Source organism: Aythya ferina, assembly GCF_964211825.1.
Source record: "Aythya ferina genome assembly, chromosome: 10".
Lineage (NCBI taxonomy): Eukaryota > Metazoa > Chordata > Aves > Anseriformes > Anatidae > Aythya > Aythya ferina.
In genome coordinates, this window is record NC_140306.1 from 12218680 (window position 1) to 12235620 (window position 16941).

Here is a 16941-nt window from a genome sequence, read left to right on the forward strand (position 1 = left end):
TGCGGGGACAGGCTGGCATTTCTGGCGAGCAGCTGCGGGGCTGGGAGCACAGCGTGTCCCCAGGGACACGCACCCTGCACAGCTCCCACCGCCGAGCACGGGTTTGGGGTGCAAACGCTTTCCACAGGGCCTGGGAATGCTGCTCGGTTAGAGGTCTGAGCCTAGGTTCGTGAGAGAGATTCAGAGGACAGGGGGTCTTTGGTTTCTCCTCGTACCAAAACACTAGCATGAGTACGCTTTTCTATAAGATATGGTGACGTATGCTGGTTCTTACTGCTTAAAATACATCAGTCTCACTCGGGTAACAGTTGAAGCCAAGCAGGGCTTCCTGTTGACAGGTTTCTGATTTGTCTGGTTGTTGCTATCAGAATTATCTTAATTTCAAAACGCATTTTCTTATGCATCTCACCATTCACAACTGGTGACCTTCCTTGGGTTTTTAAAGGTTTTAAATCCAATCTCTTTGGGCTGAAGCTGGCCATGAGTGACCAGGTCAGTAATTGTCTCAAGACATTGGCAGTTACGGCTGGAGATTATCACTACACACTACCAGTTTTAATCTGTGTTTGCAAGCCCAGGAGTACTACCAACAGCCCAGAGCCGGTCCCAGCTCCTGCCTGATTTATGGTCCCGTTGTGTGGCAGCACGGTCCTTCCGAGTGCCGGGATGTTCCCACGGGATCACGGAAGCATTAGGTTTCCTCAAGCCTTGCTTCTTGCTGCTCTTCTTTCCGTCCCTCTTAATTAGCCAGGGAGCAATTCCAGGCTACGCGAGTCACTCAGACATCCCCTGCCTCCCTGCGATCAGCTTCCCTGATCCGGGTCATGCCTGTAACGAGAAGATGTTGACACCGAGCGTGGCTTGGCAGGGCTGTGTTGTCGCTCGGCTCTCACTGCCCCTTTCATTCCTCCGCTGCCCTTGACCGCACGTGGCTCACGGTCACTTCCCTGCCACCAGCCCCGCTCCTGGACACAGGGCTGATCCTGGGGCTGCCCAGCACCGAGCTGCTTGGGAACAGCTTGGGAACATCGCACCCCAAGGTCCCCGGAGCCTCTCGCAGAGACAGCAGAGGTGCCGCACTGGAGCCTTTAGGGATCTGCTCAGGCAGGCAGTGGAAAGGTGCCTGTCACACTGCCAAAACCCTGCACAAAGTAAATAGGCAATAAACATCCTGCTTCCCTAAACACCCTCCTCTCCCTTGTGTGTGCGTGTATATCTGTGCTCGCATTTTTAAAGAGCCTTTGCAAAGCGCCAGGCTGACAGTTTAAAGGAACAAGCGCTTCCCTTTATTAACAGAACTCGTACAATATAGGAAGCAGCAGAGAAAACTCCTTTTTGCCGGGCTGTGTCAAATCCACGACCCAGAGAAAAAAACCCTGAACATAAAGTTCATGTATGTTTATTTTTGTTGTCTTGACCAAGGACCAGTTCCTTTTACAGGGAGCGGCGGAGGAATGCTCTGAAATTCCACGGTTCAATATGACCTTTGCCAGGATGAGGGCTGAAAATTTCATTATATAACTGAAAACTGAGACCCTGAATCAGAAGATGTAAGCCAAAAAAATGTAGTCACTTCTCACCAGATCAGCCCGGTTCCAACCCAAGACAGTTTTCTTCCCACTGCACAATCCTGACACTCAGTCTTCAGCCTGTGGTCTGTGCCATTTTTGTTGTGCCTCCATTAGTTCAAATTAATGCACATGGTTCTCATTACTTACTTGCAAAACATTTCATCAGATGCTGTGTCTGATTCAGTACACAAAAAGCCAGGCCACTAAAGGAGGACAGCACTTAATTTAATAAGGAAGATGGGAAATGTCATGCTTTAAAGATGCCTTGCACGGAAATAGATTCCATGCTCTATCCTCAGTCCTGGCGGGGTCAAAAATAATAATATTAGGAGAACGGAGCTGGAAGGAGAAGGCTAGCGATGGGGGGATTTCTGTGCGTGGGCAGCAAAGTTGGTTGCCAGAGCCTCAGCAGCTCTGCTGCCGGCCTTGCCAAGCACCTTCTGTCACCCCTGAGCAGTTACAGGCTGAGGCACAGGGGATAAACACCGCAGAAACACGGCCGGGCTCTGTTTACCAGGGTGGAAGCTCTGCTCTGGGATTTCTCAAGAGCCACGGGGACGGGGAGCTGACAGCCACTGCCTGATGAGCCAGGGCGCGAGGGGTCACAGGTGATGGATCCACGCTTTCCTGCAGGAGGCTGTGATTAATGGAATGTTTTTTTTTCTCCCCTCCAAGTTCCTTTTAACCGATTTGATCAGATCCAGGCACCACAAGGAAAAAACATCTGTAGCTTATGGTTTACAGGCTCGGTTTGCTGGCTGCAGGCGAGCGGGGAGGACACGGCAGTGCTGAAGCCGTGAGCAGCACCAGCGCCCGGCCAGGCAGAGCGGTCACCGAGCGGCACAGCCCAGCTGTATTCACCGACCCAGCTGTGCCTCTCCATGGCCTGCAAAGCCTCGTGTGCCCTACGTGCGTGTGCCAGGGTCCTGCTGGGACCTGCTTGTGCCTGGGAAAGCAGCAGGAGAGTGACCAGGAAAAGAGCTGTGAGCCAGGAATACGGGCACACCGCTCCCTGCCCCTTCCCGCAGAGATGTGTGCCCCCTTCAGAGACCTGGGTGTTACACAGGTCCAGCTTGGGCTCCTGATAACATGCCACCAGCTACTGCTGTGCCTCTCCTTCCATGTCTCCTGCAGCTGCACGTCTCCAGCAGGACTCTCTTCCCTAGTGAGCTGCTGGCACAGCACAATTCCTCTGCGCTCTTGCAAGATAAAACCATTACTTGTCAAAAAACACATGAGCAGAACAATGTGTAGATAGCCCAAAGGTTAGGGCAGGCCAGAAGAATTTTTTTCCTTGCAATTTCTCTATTTTCTAGTGCCTGCAGTCCTGTGCGTGCCACCTTGCCGGGGCTTGCAGCCCTGGCACACGGGCACATTACCGTGGGCGAGCTCAGCTGTTTCGGTGCAGGGTGGCCGTCCCGACAGGAAAGCACCGGTGGTTTTGGTTTCCTCTTCTCGCTTCTCCGCTCAGGCAGCTCCAGCCCCCTCTGTACGCCCTCCTGCAGCCTCACTTTCTATTTCTGCTTTTTCTGAGCCTCCCTCAGACGTTTCTCAGTGGATAAATCCCTGCTCTCCTGCTCGTCTCCGCATCCCAGTGGGGACAGGCAGTGGCACAAGGGCCACCTCAGCACCCAGCCTGTGCCAAGCTCTCTGCCCCCTGAGCATTCACCCTGCCGTGGTCTCACCCCAGCAAAGCCCAGCTCCCCGGGGTGCGGAGGAGCACGGCTGGGAGGTGAAGCTCCTCGGGGTGACATTTGAGAACCTCCCACGCTTCTGACACCAGGGTTTGGTCAATGTGCCACGCTCCCCACACAGACATCACCATCACTGCTTGGAGGAGCTCAGCCGTGCGGGCTATTTAGGGCAGGGAAAAGCCACTTCAGATAAAAAATATCAATCAAAACAAGAGAGCTCATCCTTCAACCACTGCCAGCTTGCCATCCGCACCCTCCAATTACCAGCTTCTCTGCAACTGCTCTGCACAGCCGGGTTTTGTTCGGAGATGTGCCCCCCAAATTCTGCTCCCCTTGCGTTTCTGCAGGACCAGGGTCCCAGCAGACCCTGCCTTTAAGCAAGAGGAGGTCAGAGCTGCAGGTGTCCCTCACTGAGCCACCCCGGTGAAGAACCAGTTTTGCAGAGAACTTCTCGTCCCCATTCAAGCCCATATAATGCTCGCAAGGTTCTGCACAAGTAAATCAACCGAGAGAAAGAAACGCTGGCAAAAATAGCGGTTCAGAGGAGACTGTCTGTATTTCACACATCACAGGGTGCCTTTGTGCAGCCAAGCCAGGAAGAAAAGGGCTTGTGACTCCTCGCTCATCGCTTTTGCTGCAGATGGGCCGAGTGCTACATGAATTTCTGCTTCCCTGCAGAAATTCAGCACGACTCCTGCTCATCAGGCTTGTCAGCAGCTCCGCTCCCTGCCAGCCAAACTTGCAGCGACCAAATAACCACAGGGCTCGTGCCAAGGGTGCGCAGGCACTAACCTGCTGCAGCAGGGACCAAAGCCCCTCTGTCCTCCTCCTCCCTTTAGCCAACCGTCCCCAGAGGCAGCCCCCATTTTCTCCTCCTGTTTATGCATTTTTCCTCCTGTTATTTTCTCTTGCCTGCTCATCCATCAGCCTGCCCCAAGATGCAGCCATCGGGGAGGAGGCAGGACTGGCAATGCCAAGGGGTCAGGGCGAAGCAGCGCTGATTGGAAATGTCATTTCTTGTGGATCCAGCCTGCCCATATCGCCCTCCCCGGCAGCTTCTCCTGCTGCTCCAGGGACTCTTCCTGCAGCTATTTTTGGTGCCGGGTTACATCACCGCCAGCCGTACTGCTTTTAAACAGGAGCTGGCTGCGAACATCCAGGCATCAGCTACAGCAAGCCGCATTGCTGCCGTGACAGCAGCTGGAAGGTGACCAGGCTGCACCCACCGGGGAAGAAGAAGCAGCAAGGAGCACCCCCATGCTGCTGGCACCCCGAGCAGTGCCCACCGAAAGAGCCCGGCTCCCCCTGGCACCAGGGGATGCTTTCTGGCAGCATCGCTATGGCCTGGCTGTGAGATACCAAGCACGTTAATTAATCGTCTCCGCTTCTCCTCTTTCCAAAGAGAGATTTGATGCTGACCTACTTCTTAAAGAGGAATTTGCAAAGGGCTTCGGTGCCCGTGACAAGTGGGTGGCACTGCAAGCGCTGCTGCTGCCCATTCCCAGCACCCTGACCACTGCGGGGACAAAACAGGGGGGAGTGAAAGCCAAATATCACGGCTGCAGGGCACGTAACAGAGCGCTGCTCCTGCAAAGAGCTCACGATTTCCAGCCTGGCGAGAGGCTCTTGCTTTTGGGCGAGAGCAGTTCACGTGCTGGCCGGCCACGTGGCTCGGCTGTGAGCCTGCCACAGGCTTGCCATGTGCAGGGCAGCGAGCCCTCGGTGTGTCTGGCACTGTCACCACCATTGCACTTCTCCCAGCTGCCCCATATTCCAGCCTCCCCTGCTAATTACTGAAAGCTCTGCAGGAGAGATCAGCAGAAAAGGGAAAATCGGGGGACCCCTGCATTGCCCCTCAGCAGCATCCCGCACAGCCCCCCTAGCCCCCTGCCTCCCAGCCGGCCAAAATCCTTCCCCTGGGAGACTGTACCCAGAACGAGGGCCAGAGCCCTTAAGGAGGAAATTCTGCATTAAATTCCTTCCTCCCGAGTCACTTGCAGAAAGGGAACAGCGTGTGCTCCCAGCACACAGATGACGTCTTGCTGGCCGCCCGCCGCTCCTGGCTGCTGTCCCTGCAGGGCCGTGGCGGGGGGCTGGGGGACAAACGCCTCCCCAGGGCCCCCCCCACGTCCCTGAGGGGGCAGAGGATGTAGACGGTCACCGGAGAGCATCACAGACCCCTCTCCCCTTCTCCTCCATCCTCCGGAGGAAAGCAAAGGCAGCGTCACGCTGCAGGTTGTACGTGAGCACAGGGCAAGACAGCGATTAGCAAGGGCTCAATGACCAAGCCCGGGATTAAGCAGAAGGACCAAAGCCTCATCCGGTGCAAACGGACACAGCTGTGCAGAGGCCACCAGCACCACGTTAAGTCGTCCTCAATTCCTCCAGGGGAATAATGAAACGGTTAAAGCGACCCAAAGAAGCGGTTAATTTTGTATTTGCATTGAGCTGCTTAAAAAGTAAACAGGGAGCAAGGCCAGGCGTGCCAGCAGCTGCCACTGACCTCAAAATAAAAGATGCTGTGGGCTGATCTGGAGCACGGCAGGCTCGTGAGCAAAGTGAGAGAAGAATGCGGCAGCTTTACCTGGCATGGAGCAAGTGCTGCTGCCCCCTTCTTGGTCCCAATCTGCCAGCAGGGGCACGACGCTGGTGTTTTGTTTTTTTTTAATAAAAATATTCCCAGTGATTCTCTCTCATCTCAGAGATGAGGCAGACGTTGCCCTGATCTGGGCAATGCATGCAGGGATTATTCAAGCAAACTATCTGGGCCAAGGTCAATGAAAAAACCTGCAAAATCCCGCTGGCCGCAGCGTTCTGGTTCCCTCGCCGTGGGCGGACTGGCGTCACGGGGAGGCGCAAGGCCAGAGCCGGGCACGCACCCGGGCTCGCTTTGGGTTTCCCGTCCTTGCGAAGGCGACAAGAGGCTTAGTTCCTCCCTGCCCATGAAGCACGCAGAGCACCCCTGCTGAGAGCTGGGAGGGATTATTATTACAGTTATTATTATCATTAGCCGTTACCTCCGTCATCCCACAGGAACGAGCTCTGTGCTGCTCAGTAAGAGCTGGGGTCATCACAGAGCGAGCTCAGCTGGCACAGCCTTGCCACGATGGGCTCCTCAGCTTCCAGCATCTCAGCCCTGACTTTAAAGCCATTATGTCCCCAGCCATTAATGCAAGGAGCACCTAGACACCAGGGCACGGCAGTAATTGGGGCAAGAAGGTCTTTGCGAGTCTGCAGGCAGACACCAGGAGTCGTCTGAGGGCAGCACTGGCTCTGGAAATTGGGCTGAGTTGTGCCCACACCTCTTTGCAGAGGTCCCCAGCTGCCTCCCCTGGGACAGTACCCATTTTGGAGGTCCCAGGCTGTCTCTCCCTTCTGATGGCAGCTCTTTGACAGCTCCTGGGTGGTGCCGTCACATTCCCCTCAACCCACTAAGTGATCAACTCATAACGCACCAAAATTCATCCCAAAGCTGTCTGGGCTCACAGAGTTGGGCTCCTCAAGGTGGAAGCAGCTCCAGCACCCAACCTCTTCTGTCAGCAGCCTCCACCCCTCAGCAAGGCACAATTACCCCTTTGCTTAAGAGCAAGGGTAATTAACCGCGCAAAGGGCTGCCAAGGAATGTCAGAGTCACAATGGTCCCTGTTACGGAGGAGATGGCACTAAATGGGGACCATTGTTCTTCTTGGCCCTAAAAATCTGCCGTTGGCACCCAGCACTGGAAACCAAACCCGTAGAAGCCTGGGGCTGGAGATACACAAGGCACGGGCTCCTGCTTGACTCCTCCTACACGGCCACCCCAGCAGTGTTCCCTGAGATCACCAAGCGCCTGTCACCAGGGCTCAGGATGTTGCAGGAAGGGGTGACCCAGGGACATTCAGACATGTCAGGGGGAGGCCGTTGCCAATAAATCACCCAAAATAAGGCAAAGAGGCGGCAGCCCCAGACAGGGCCACTCACCCACCGCCACTTGATTCCCTGCCAGGAGCTCACGTCATGGGGATGAGGGGGATGGTAACAGCAGGGCCACGGGGAGAAAAACCTATTTATAGCCCATACAGTGAGCTACATCTGAGAGAAGATGGGAGGGAAGGCGATGCGTCAGCAGGGCAAGCGGGGCTGAGCGTTCCCACTAACAGGGCAGTTGTTTCACGCAGAGCTGGGGCCTGTGTCACTGCCAGCAGCGTCACTTCCAGAAAATGGCAGCTGACAGCCCTGTCCTGCCTCTGTGCCCAAATCACGGTGACCACCCCGCCACAGTGACCACCAGCCCCTGCTCACCACCTCCAACCTTGCCTCAGGCAGCATGGGGGGCGCAGAGCACCCCCGTGACACGCTGTCACCCATGGTCCCATGGGGACCACTCATGTCCTCACCCCAAGGGCCACCAGCCGTCATGGTGGGGACACCTCTGCCCCAAATGAGGCCTTCCCAAGCCTAGCTCCAGGGGAAAGCAGACCAGAGCTTGGCCCTGGGACCAGCCTGCAAGCTCCAGGGTTAAATGTTGGTGAGGGTCCCCTCCCCAGCCTGGTGACTGTGCCACCAGGTCCCCTCCCCAGGAGCTCAGGGCCCAGCAGCTCTGGCAGCCAGCGGCTCCCTAGGCTTATTTTTAGCCTCTTCGCTCAGCCTTTCGTTTTAAAGCCGCCCACGGGAAGCATTTCCATTTTATCATGAAAACAACTGGGCTGCAAAAAATAAATTATAAGGACATGAAAGTGCTGGATTAAAAGTGGGAGGAGGGGAGAGGCCTGCTTGCAGCAGAGCTGGGGAGAGCAGAGGGGCAGCCCCCCAACACCCCATGGCTCAGATACAGGGTGACTTCCTGAAGGAGAACTGTCCCCAAGGAGAATCCCCTATGATGGTTGGGTGTCCAGGGACCCCAGGACCCACTCACTGGGGTCCCCAACCTGGCCACCAGCCCCTGAGGTGTCAGCCGTGCATACAGACCACAGTCAGCTCCACCAAAACCCCCTAAAATGTCCCCTCCCGCACCCAGCCCCACGCCGCTGAGATGCTGCAGAGCGGTGGCCATGGGGAGCCACCAGGTTGGGGACAAGCCAAGAGCCCGACCTTCACTTGGCCTCCCGGCTGTGAAACCCAAACCTCACCCGTGGTGTCTCTTACCGAATTAACAGATCATAACCTGCCCGAGAAAATTAACCTGGGAGAGGTGGGACGGATCAGTCCCCAGGGTCTTCACAGGGCACAGAAAAAAATATAAAAATAAAGGTTAAAATAATCAGAGCCTCCAGTCAGCAGCCACAACTTCTGCCCCATGATTATGGCCATTTGCCGGCCCCAAGGGGTCTCTGAATGAGCTATAGGCAGAGGTGGGGGCACCAAGCAGGGCTCCCACAGTGCTGGGGGACATTTCTGTGTCCGGCTGTGCTGCTTTCAGCAATCCAAACCCTCAGCCTGCTGAAAAAGCAGACTGAAATTCAGAGAGGAAGATGACACAAGCCCTCCTCTCCCCTGTGGCTACACACTGCTGGGGGGCCGCAAGCAGAATTGGCCAAAATCTGTCAGCATGATGGAGAGAAACCCCAGAAGCGAGCCCTGGGGTGGGGACACGAGGAGCAGGGACACGGGGACAACCAGAGGGAGATGCTCACAGGGCTGGCACCCGGCCGGGGGCACCCGTCCCTATGGGGCCGGCTGTGACCCAGCTCTCAAGAGGCTCTGCCAAGCATTGCTGCGGCTAGGCCCTTATGAACACTCCAGCTATTTTATTTATTCTATTTTCTTTTAGTGTTGCCAATTTAGCTGGCTGGGTGGGGAGCGCCGGATTACCCTGAGTCAGGGCTGGCACCCGGCAAACCGCCTGCTACTGTCAGCAATCACCTGCGCCCGGTGGAAGGGCTCTCCTCTGCCCAATTTTCCAATTAAAGAAATGCCCTCGGGGGAAAAAACACGTTGTATCACCGGAGATGCTATCAGCCTGCATTCACCCCGGGTGAGAAAGTCAGGCTGGCACGGGCAGCCGTGGGAGCTGGTTGTTTTTTCAGGCCGCCAGCATTGCAAAACGCCTTTTCCAGTGGCGATACCGATGGGGCAATTCTGCACCTCTGCACGCAGGGCTGCGCTGCTCTTACAGGGCCCTCCGCTGGGGACCAAACCACAGAGAAAACTGCTTTTGTTTCAGTCTCCCTGCCTCAAAGCCACTTTCTATCCATCCATTTCAAGGAGCCAGCCGGGGCAGACGTGCATGGCTTTGTCTTTGAGAGGCGGCCGCGGCGGCAGGGAGCCCGCCCTGTCATTAGGGTGTGGGTGCTCTGGGTGTTCGTGTTCGCCGTGGTGTTTGCCCATGTGCTTGTTTTCCTCGGTGCTCAGCTCTGCAGCCCAGCACGCTGCCTGGCCTGGCTCCCATCCTGTGGGGAAGGGGAGCATCCCCAGCCTCAGCCACGGCACCCAAAATGATGGTTTGTCACCCACCTGCAGCACATGGAGGGGATTCAGCATGGGGCAGGGGGACAAGCTCATCCCCAGCTCCATCCCTCATGGAGCAAAGGTGCTCAGTATGATGGGCAGGCAGTTGCAGAGCAGCAGTGCCCATCGCACGCTCCTCCAGCCTCCTTCTACTGTGCTAGCTGCGAGGTTTTAGGTGCGTGATCACACCTAAACACAGCCACGCGTTTTAGTACCACACATTATGTATTGCCCTCGTACACAAGCACAAGTCAGGCGACCTGCCCTGGGCTCCTGGCAGAGGCAGCCCCACGTTATTGTCATTTCATGCCCGATGCCGGAGCGCGGCCGCACCTCCCTCCTGGCTCTCCCCTTCCCCTGCCCTGCCTGCTCCCCCAGCCGAGCTGCCTGGCTCCTGCGGCTCTATTTCCGCGCAGCAGACTGGTCATTTCCCTGTCACAGGTCCGGGTTTTTATTTAACTCCCTTTCAGCTTCCCAAATTAGTAAGGACGGGCTCCTGCTCTGTTTGCTTTGGAAGAAGATGCATTGCCGCAAATTATTTTTGATTAAAGTAAACAAAGTCTCTCTCTTTCTTTTTTTTTTTTTTTCCTCCCCGCTTTCATGTCGTGGCTAATTTTACTTCTCAGATGAGTGATCCCAAGGGCACTGGCCAGAGCCCAGCGCAGGGCACCGGGGACACCCGATGCTGCCAGCCCTGCCTGGGCACCGCTGCCAGGGCCACATGTGCCTCCGAGCTCCAAAACCGCCCTGGCTGGGGGCTTCCACGGGCAGCAGCCACCAGGAAAATGCCCCAAAGGCACCAGAGCTTCAGTGCTTGGGGCACCATCTCCAAACCTGCAGAAGTGGTACCGGGGTGCCTAACACCCCTCCTGCCCTGCTGTCCCTTTGTGACCCACCAGGCACAGGCTGCCCCAGAGCCATTTCTGTTTCGTTTCCCAGCTTTGGGGACTTTCCGCGCGGAGCAGCCTGGCCCAGCAGGAGACACCACAGCCATGAGAAACCAGAGCCTGGAACAGGCACAAGGTGCAGATCCCAAGCACGGGGGAACAGGAGGGGTGGCCGCATGGACAGGGGGAAAACACAGCCTATTTCCAGCACACACACACACACACAGGGTTGCGAAATGCAGGATTTGTCCCGGCTGGGCTGTTCCTGGTGGCCGAGCCAAGGGATTAGCGGGTGCAGTAATTCCTATTTAACCTGCGGGGAACCAGAGCTGGCTCACATTCCCGTTTCCTGAGTGTGTTTACTACCCACCCATGCTCACCCACCGACCCGGGGGAGCAGCTAGACGGGGGTGCAGGTGTTAAAGCAGGGGCTGCAGCAAGCCCTGGCTGGCACAGGATGGCACAGCACGGCCAGGATGACACCAGCTCAGACCCACGCAGGGTCCCGCAGCCTGAACAGCGTGGAGGGGTTCAGGTGAAGACTTGCACAAGGCCCTGAGTCAGCAAGGGCATACGGGGCGTTATTTACCCAGACTATTTTTGGCAGCTGTTTTGCAAGGGGACAGCCCCCCCTCACCCCGTCCACACATGTTCACTGTGGGGAGCATCCTTCCCACCCCAAGCAGCCCTCACCTCAGGTCTGGGGTGGCCGACCACTGGGGGGACACCTGGGTGCTGTCCCACAGAGGGTCCCCCACATCCCACCCCTGGATCCCCCACAGACGGGCCCCCTCCCAGCAGCAATCCCGGTCAGCACAGATGAGGCTATTTATAGCTTGGGCTGGTGTTGATTTGGATAAAGTGGGAGATAACCAGGTTATTTTTAGGTGCAGGGCAACATGCTCTGCTGGCTCAGGCAGGCTCTGTCCTACCTGCCGGGACACGGCCAGGCTCTGGGACAGGGGGCAGAGGCAGGGCATGGCCCGAGCTGGCACCGTGCCCGAGGATGGGGCAGGATGAGCCCGGTCCCTTCCCCTGGAGCCCAAACCCACGCTGCGGGGACCTCTATGACATTGGGAATTAACAATATCTTCAGTAACAGCCACCCCAGGCAGGCCACGGGTCACATAAAACATCAGCCCACATGGCCAGGACCATGTATAAAGTGAGCAGCTGAGAGCTGAGCTTCCTAAAAGGAACCACTGGGCAATTTTACTAATGGCACCAGCATGTCCCACCTGCAGCAGCTGTGTTTGTGAGCGCTCAGAAGGGCTCTAATGGCCAAAACCTGGTCTCATGGGGTTCAGCGCCAGCTCTTTGATCCCTCTGCTCGAGCACGCTCACAGGAACCCTCGGGAAGGATCGGGAAGGCCACGGCAGCGACAATGAACCTTCGGGCGCGTTATGCAAGCGCATTGTGCTCAGGAAGGACGGGAGCGGCGCGGAGCCTGGAAGCACGGAGCCAGCAGCAAGCGGGGGGGGGGGGGGGGATTTGCTGCGACCACAGGCACAGCCACAGAAAATGAAAATGGTGATAAAATCTTGGATAAACCCTCACTGCCCAGCAGGAGCTGTGAAAAAGTCATCGCTCCTGGTGGCTGGAAGGGGAGCAGAGCCGCCCCGCTCCTGGCACCCGCAAACAACGGGAGCAGCCCCGGCCTCGGTGCGGTGTCACCTCCTGTCCTCACCGGCTGGGACACCGGGACACCTCCCAGGAGAGCTCCTGGTGGCGGTTCAGCTTCTGATTTACAGCCACGCTTATCAAGGAAACCGTGCTCCTTATAATGGGCAAAGAGCAGCCGCATAGAGGTCTGTGAGGCTGTTTTCCCCGGGTGGTGGTGCTGGTGGTGGCGGGCGGGAGGTCCTGTCCTCCCTGCACCCCCGGCACGGGCAGCAGAGCAGAGAGCTGGATGTGGCCCCAGCCGTGCTGCTGGCAGGCAGCTCTTTGGCTCGATTAAAAGAAAACCGAGCGGGAGCAGTGCCCGGCTGCTCGCTGGAGTCAAGTGACAAACGCAGGGTTTCCAACGCGCCCTGCACGAGGGCAAGGTCTGGTTACTACAGGTCCGGCCAAAAGTAGGTGTGAACCCCAAAAAGGAGCCTGCCCGAAGCTGAGAGCTCACCCAACCCCGCTGGCACCCCGATGGATGAGGGGGTCACATTGTGGGGTTGCTGGCAGTGCAGGCTGATAAAGCAGCTTGGAAAAGCAGAGGGAGATTTAGCAGGCAGCCTCCCGCTCTCTACCCTAGTTTGTTCAAAGCACCAGAAGCACAGGTCAGCAAGCTGAGCCCTGTGTCACAGAGCTGCAAAACCCCAATGCCAGTGAAAAAGCGAGCGTTACACCGGGCCAGCCAGCCCGATCACCCCGGGATGATCCAGGAGGGGACCAGGTGAAACCCTAGACTGTGGAAGGCAGGGAAGCGGCAGGTGTGGGAGCACAGAGGGGCTCGCATCCCAACCCAAAGCCCCACGGGCAAAACTTGGCACGGGCCCACACACAGGGGGTGAGCTCAGCAGTGCCACGCAGGACCTGGGGTGTGGGGGGCCAGTAGCCAGGGTCCCCCAGCATGGGCAGGGGTGTCTGAGCAGCCCCATATCCCAGGTTAAGCTATTATATAATGGCAGGACCACGTGAAGGCTGCCTGGTGAAAATGTAAATAACGTTGGTGCCAAAGCTCAGCCGCGGGGCCAGCAGGAGCACAGAGCCACGCGCGGGGACACCGCGGCCAGGAGGGCGGCGGGGCTCATGGCAGCGCTTCGTGCCTCGGCCTGCACTATTTGAATCCCCTCCCTTCTGAAAGCAAGACCTGAAACGAGCAAATAAACACTATCTGGAAGCACAAAAGGCCTGACAAAGCTCCCAAAAATTCTCTACGTGGGCTGCTGGCGGTGGTTGCACAACAGGAAGAGGCTGTTGATCACATTCGCCGCGTGCCAGCTCCCTGCACGCGTGCTCCAGAGCTGGGCCGGCCCAGGTCCGGGGTAAAGCTGAAGCCAAAATTTTGCTTTGGGCCAGCACCCCCTGCTCGCAGCCTTCCACCCATCCTGGTGCCCTGCACCGACCCAGAGCTTGGAGAAGCAGCCTTCGTGCCCCAGGAGCACCGAGGGCTTTGCTTTCGGTCTCAGCACAACAAGTTAATGAGTTAACCCCTGTCAGAGCTGACTTGTCCTTAAACTTCAAAAGCTGGACATCTCGTGGAAGGACAGAATTTGACCCCGAGTGCAGACAGCTTCGAAGGAGAGGCAGGAGCTGGGCTTTGCCATGGGGCACCCAGCTCCTGGCAGAGCCCAGCCGGACCCTGTGCTCTTGTAGGGCACCGGCACCCAGCCAGGAGAGCGTGGGGAGTGGGCACGGGGACAGGGCCAGCTCCTCCTCCCCAGCAGCAACGCACAGCGCCAAGCACACACGTGCTCTGCCTTCCCCCGGCCAGAGGGAATTAATTCTGACCCCTACAAAAATAGATTTGGGCAACATCTTAGATCTGCTTGTTGACATCGTATTGCTTCCTCCACGCTGCAAATGCGCCCCCAAGAGCCAGCCCAGCCGGGGCATGCAGCAAGGACCAAACACCAAACGGGCTCCAGGGGGACCCACAAACGGTGCCTGGGTGTTTGGGGGGGTCCGGGGGCCCTGCTGCTGAGGGTGCAGCGGGTGCAGGAGCACCGAGGCCACCCCTGCTCCCCCCGGGTGCTGCAGCCTCTCCCCACGCCGGTCACTTGCTGCCACCTGGTGCCACCACGCCACAAGTGCTGCGCATGGAGCTGGCCAAAGCAGGGACCCCACGGGCGCATTTGTCCACGTTGCTCATAAACCTCTTGCAACAGGGCAAAGAAAGAGCTGCAGGAGCAGTATTTCTTTGGTGGTGTTTTTATCATGCAGGACAACGTCATTCCCGATTAAAAGGAGGGACCCCCAGCTTACACCAGCCCGCAGAGACGCACAACATCTTGCGGCTCCAGCAGGACTTAGATCCCTGCCTGAGCTGTAGGAGAGAGTTCAGCAGCCACCCAAAAGGTGCTGGGACTCGGAATTCTGGCAAATAGAAGATAAAAAGGAGGAAAAGAAAGTGCAGGGGGGGTAATTCTGGAAAAACAAAGGTGAAGCTCTGCTCTTAGGTATGAATAACCAGTTGTGCAACGGCAGATGACAGGCTTGAAAGCAAGACTGCAGAAAGAAGTGGGGGTGAATCACGGCTGAGCAATGTCATTTGGGGGGCTTGGGGGTGTTGGTCAGGGGTTTTAGTTTAAACCATGCTGGCTGGTGCGTTTGTTCTTAGCATGCTGGTGAAGTGAGCCCCCCGCTGGGGACAGGGTTGTTCCAGCTCCGTGTATCGCCCCGCCAGGTACGCGAGGGGCAGCTGGCAGAGCGTGCAGGGTCGGGGAGATTTTGTCCCACAGACATGCAAGAGGGAGCCGCGGGGAGCTATGAAGACACTCCTGGAGTCCTGCCTCGCGAGGACTTCATGCTGTGTGCCCCAGGAATGCGGGTCACCCTGCGCCCAGGCAGCCCATGCCAAGGTGACAGACCTCGGGGCTCTTTGGTCTTACAGCCCCCGTGTGATAAAGAACACACCCTGTCCTCTTTGCTGGGACAAAGCACATTTGTCACTTCTCTAGGCTGACTTGGAATAAGAGCACCTGGCAAAGAAAAAAAAAGGCACCACTGACCCTATTGATCCTTAGTTTGAATTCTGCATGAGAGGAAGACGACTGATCAGAAGCAAACGCTGCCCTGGTGGGAGCAGTGCAGTGCCAGCCAGCACAGTTTGGGGAAAAAAAACACAAATCCCTGCTCTGTGAGCAGAAATCTGATGGCTCACCCAGTGCTCCCACACAGCTTTTCCCTGAATACACATTAAAAAAAATAATAAAAGAATCAATAGAGCAGTACGTCAAGGCTGCGCGTGGGTCCCATTTTCCAGGGCAAACCAAGGGTTTCCAGGAAGCGGCTCAATGCAGCGCCACTGCCTTCGGAGCAGCATTCTCACAGCTATTTGCTGTGCCCTAGCATAATAATAAAAAGACGGCAGTTGCTGCCCCCCGGGACATATTGGGCAGCCCCAAACAGGGCCTGCCAGAAGGGGGAAAAACACCAAAACCAACCAAAAAAATAAAACACCCAACAACCAAACAAAAAACACTATCCCATGCTGTAAAAAACACTATCCCATGCTGTAAAAAGCCCAAACCAACCCAAACACAGATCCTACGAGTTTTCTTTGAGTTCCTCCATGCCAGCTTCGGCCGGGCAGCACGGCAGGGCTGGCAGGGCGCAGTGCCTCTCCGCGGGCACCCCGTCCCACACGGGCACACGGACGTGTCCCAGGGTGCTCCCATCCCGGCTTCCCTGGGATAAACACATTTTGCAGCCAAGGAGGTTGCGAAACGCGTTGAGTCAGGGGAAGGTTCAGCGGCCTGTTTGCACAGCCAGGTGAAGGACTCAGGAGCGGGACTGGGGAGCGGGGCAGCTCCCCAGTGGCACCCTGAGCCACTTGCTCCTGCTCCCGGGTGCCAGCAGCACCCAAACCGCAGCACCCACCACGGGATGGGGCCAGCAGCTGGCAGAGCCCCAGCTCTGTTCTTAAACACAGCCTGCAGACTGCTACAAAGGCTTCGAGCTGAGCACCCAGCCCCACGTGCTCATTCACCGCGTACGGAGGCCTGCAAGCAGCCCAGGCCAGCAGCAGGATGCCCCTTTTTCCCCCGAACTGAACACCCAGGAGCAGCCACTGCCAGCTCCATCCTCCCCTCCCACTGCCCAGGCTCACCCTAACTGGGACCCACTGGGCTCCCACAGCCCCGGTGAGCAGCAGGAGCCCCCCTGCCCCTTCCCGAGCCCCACTGTGGAGACACTGCCCTACCTTGGGGTGAGGAGTCCAGTGCCAAGGGGCAGCTGAAAACACTGGAGCAGCCCTAAATGTTGGGCAGTGCTGGGCTTTGCTGGCTCCCAGCAGGAAATGAGGGGCAAGCCCCACAGTACCCCGTTCCCAGGTGTTTCTGCTCCGTTTCCTGCTGCTCGTCAGTGGGCTCAGCTGCTGCCAGCTCCCTCCCCTAGAGGCCAAGGGTTTCTATCACCCAGGGACCCGCTGCCCCCAACCCCTTTCCCTGCAGCTCCTCCTGCAGAGACATCCAGCTACAGCCAGGAGCTGCTCTGAGCACGCTTTTGACATGTCTTAAAGTCAATCTCTGCACTTAAAACCTAAATCTCCTGACCTTTGAGGTTTTATTGCGCTTCTTGAGTGTTTGTCTCCTGATATTACCAAGAATCCTCGTGGCAAAACGTGGAACTTGCAGAAATGTGGAGAGAAAAAAAGGAAACAAGCAAGGCCCCGGTGCTGCCATCCCACGCAAGCCCAAAGGAAAAAG

At 57.1% G+C, this 16941-nt stretch overlaps 1 protein-coding gene across 4 annotated transcripts in view; it reads right to left on the reverse strand.

The window, feature by feature from the left end:
- Positions 1-16547, reverse strand: part of IP6K2 (inositol hexakisphosphate kinase 2) — a 37189-nt gene extending 20642 nt beyond the window's left edge. Inside the window, exons 1-2 of one of the 4 annotated variants that reach the window (XM_084531191.1) lie at positions 16437-16547; positions 618-828 (exon numbers count right to left, since the gene is read on the reverse strand). The gene's annotated coding sequence lies outside the window, so the exon portion shown is untranslated. Of the gene's footprint in view, positions 1-587; positions 829-1034; positions 1154-16436 lie in introns of those variants that run through there. The other 3 variants (XM_084531187.1, XM_084531189.1, XM_084531188.1) reach the window with 3 other exon arrangements.
- Between the last annotated feature and the right edge of the window lie 394 nt (positions 16548-16941).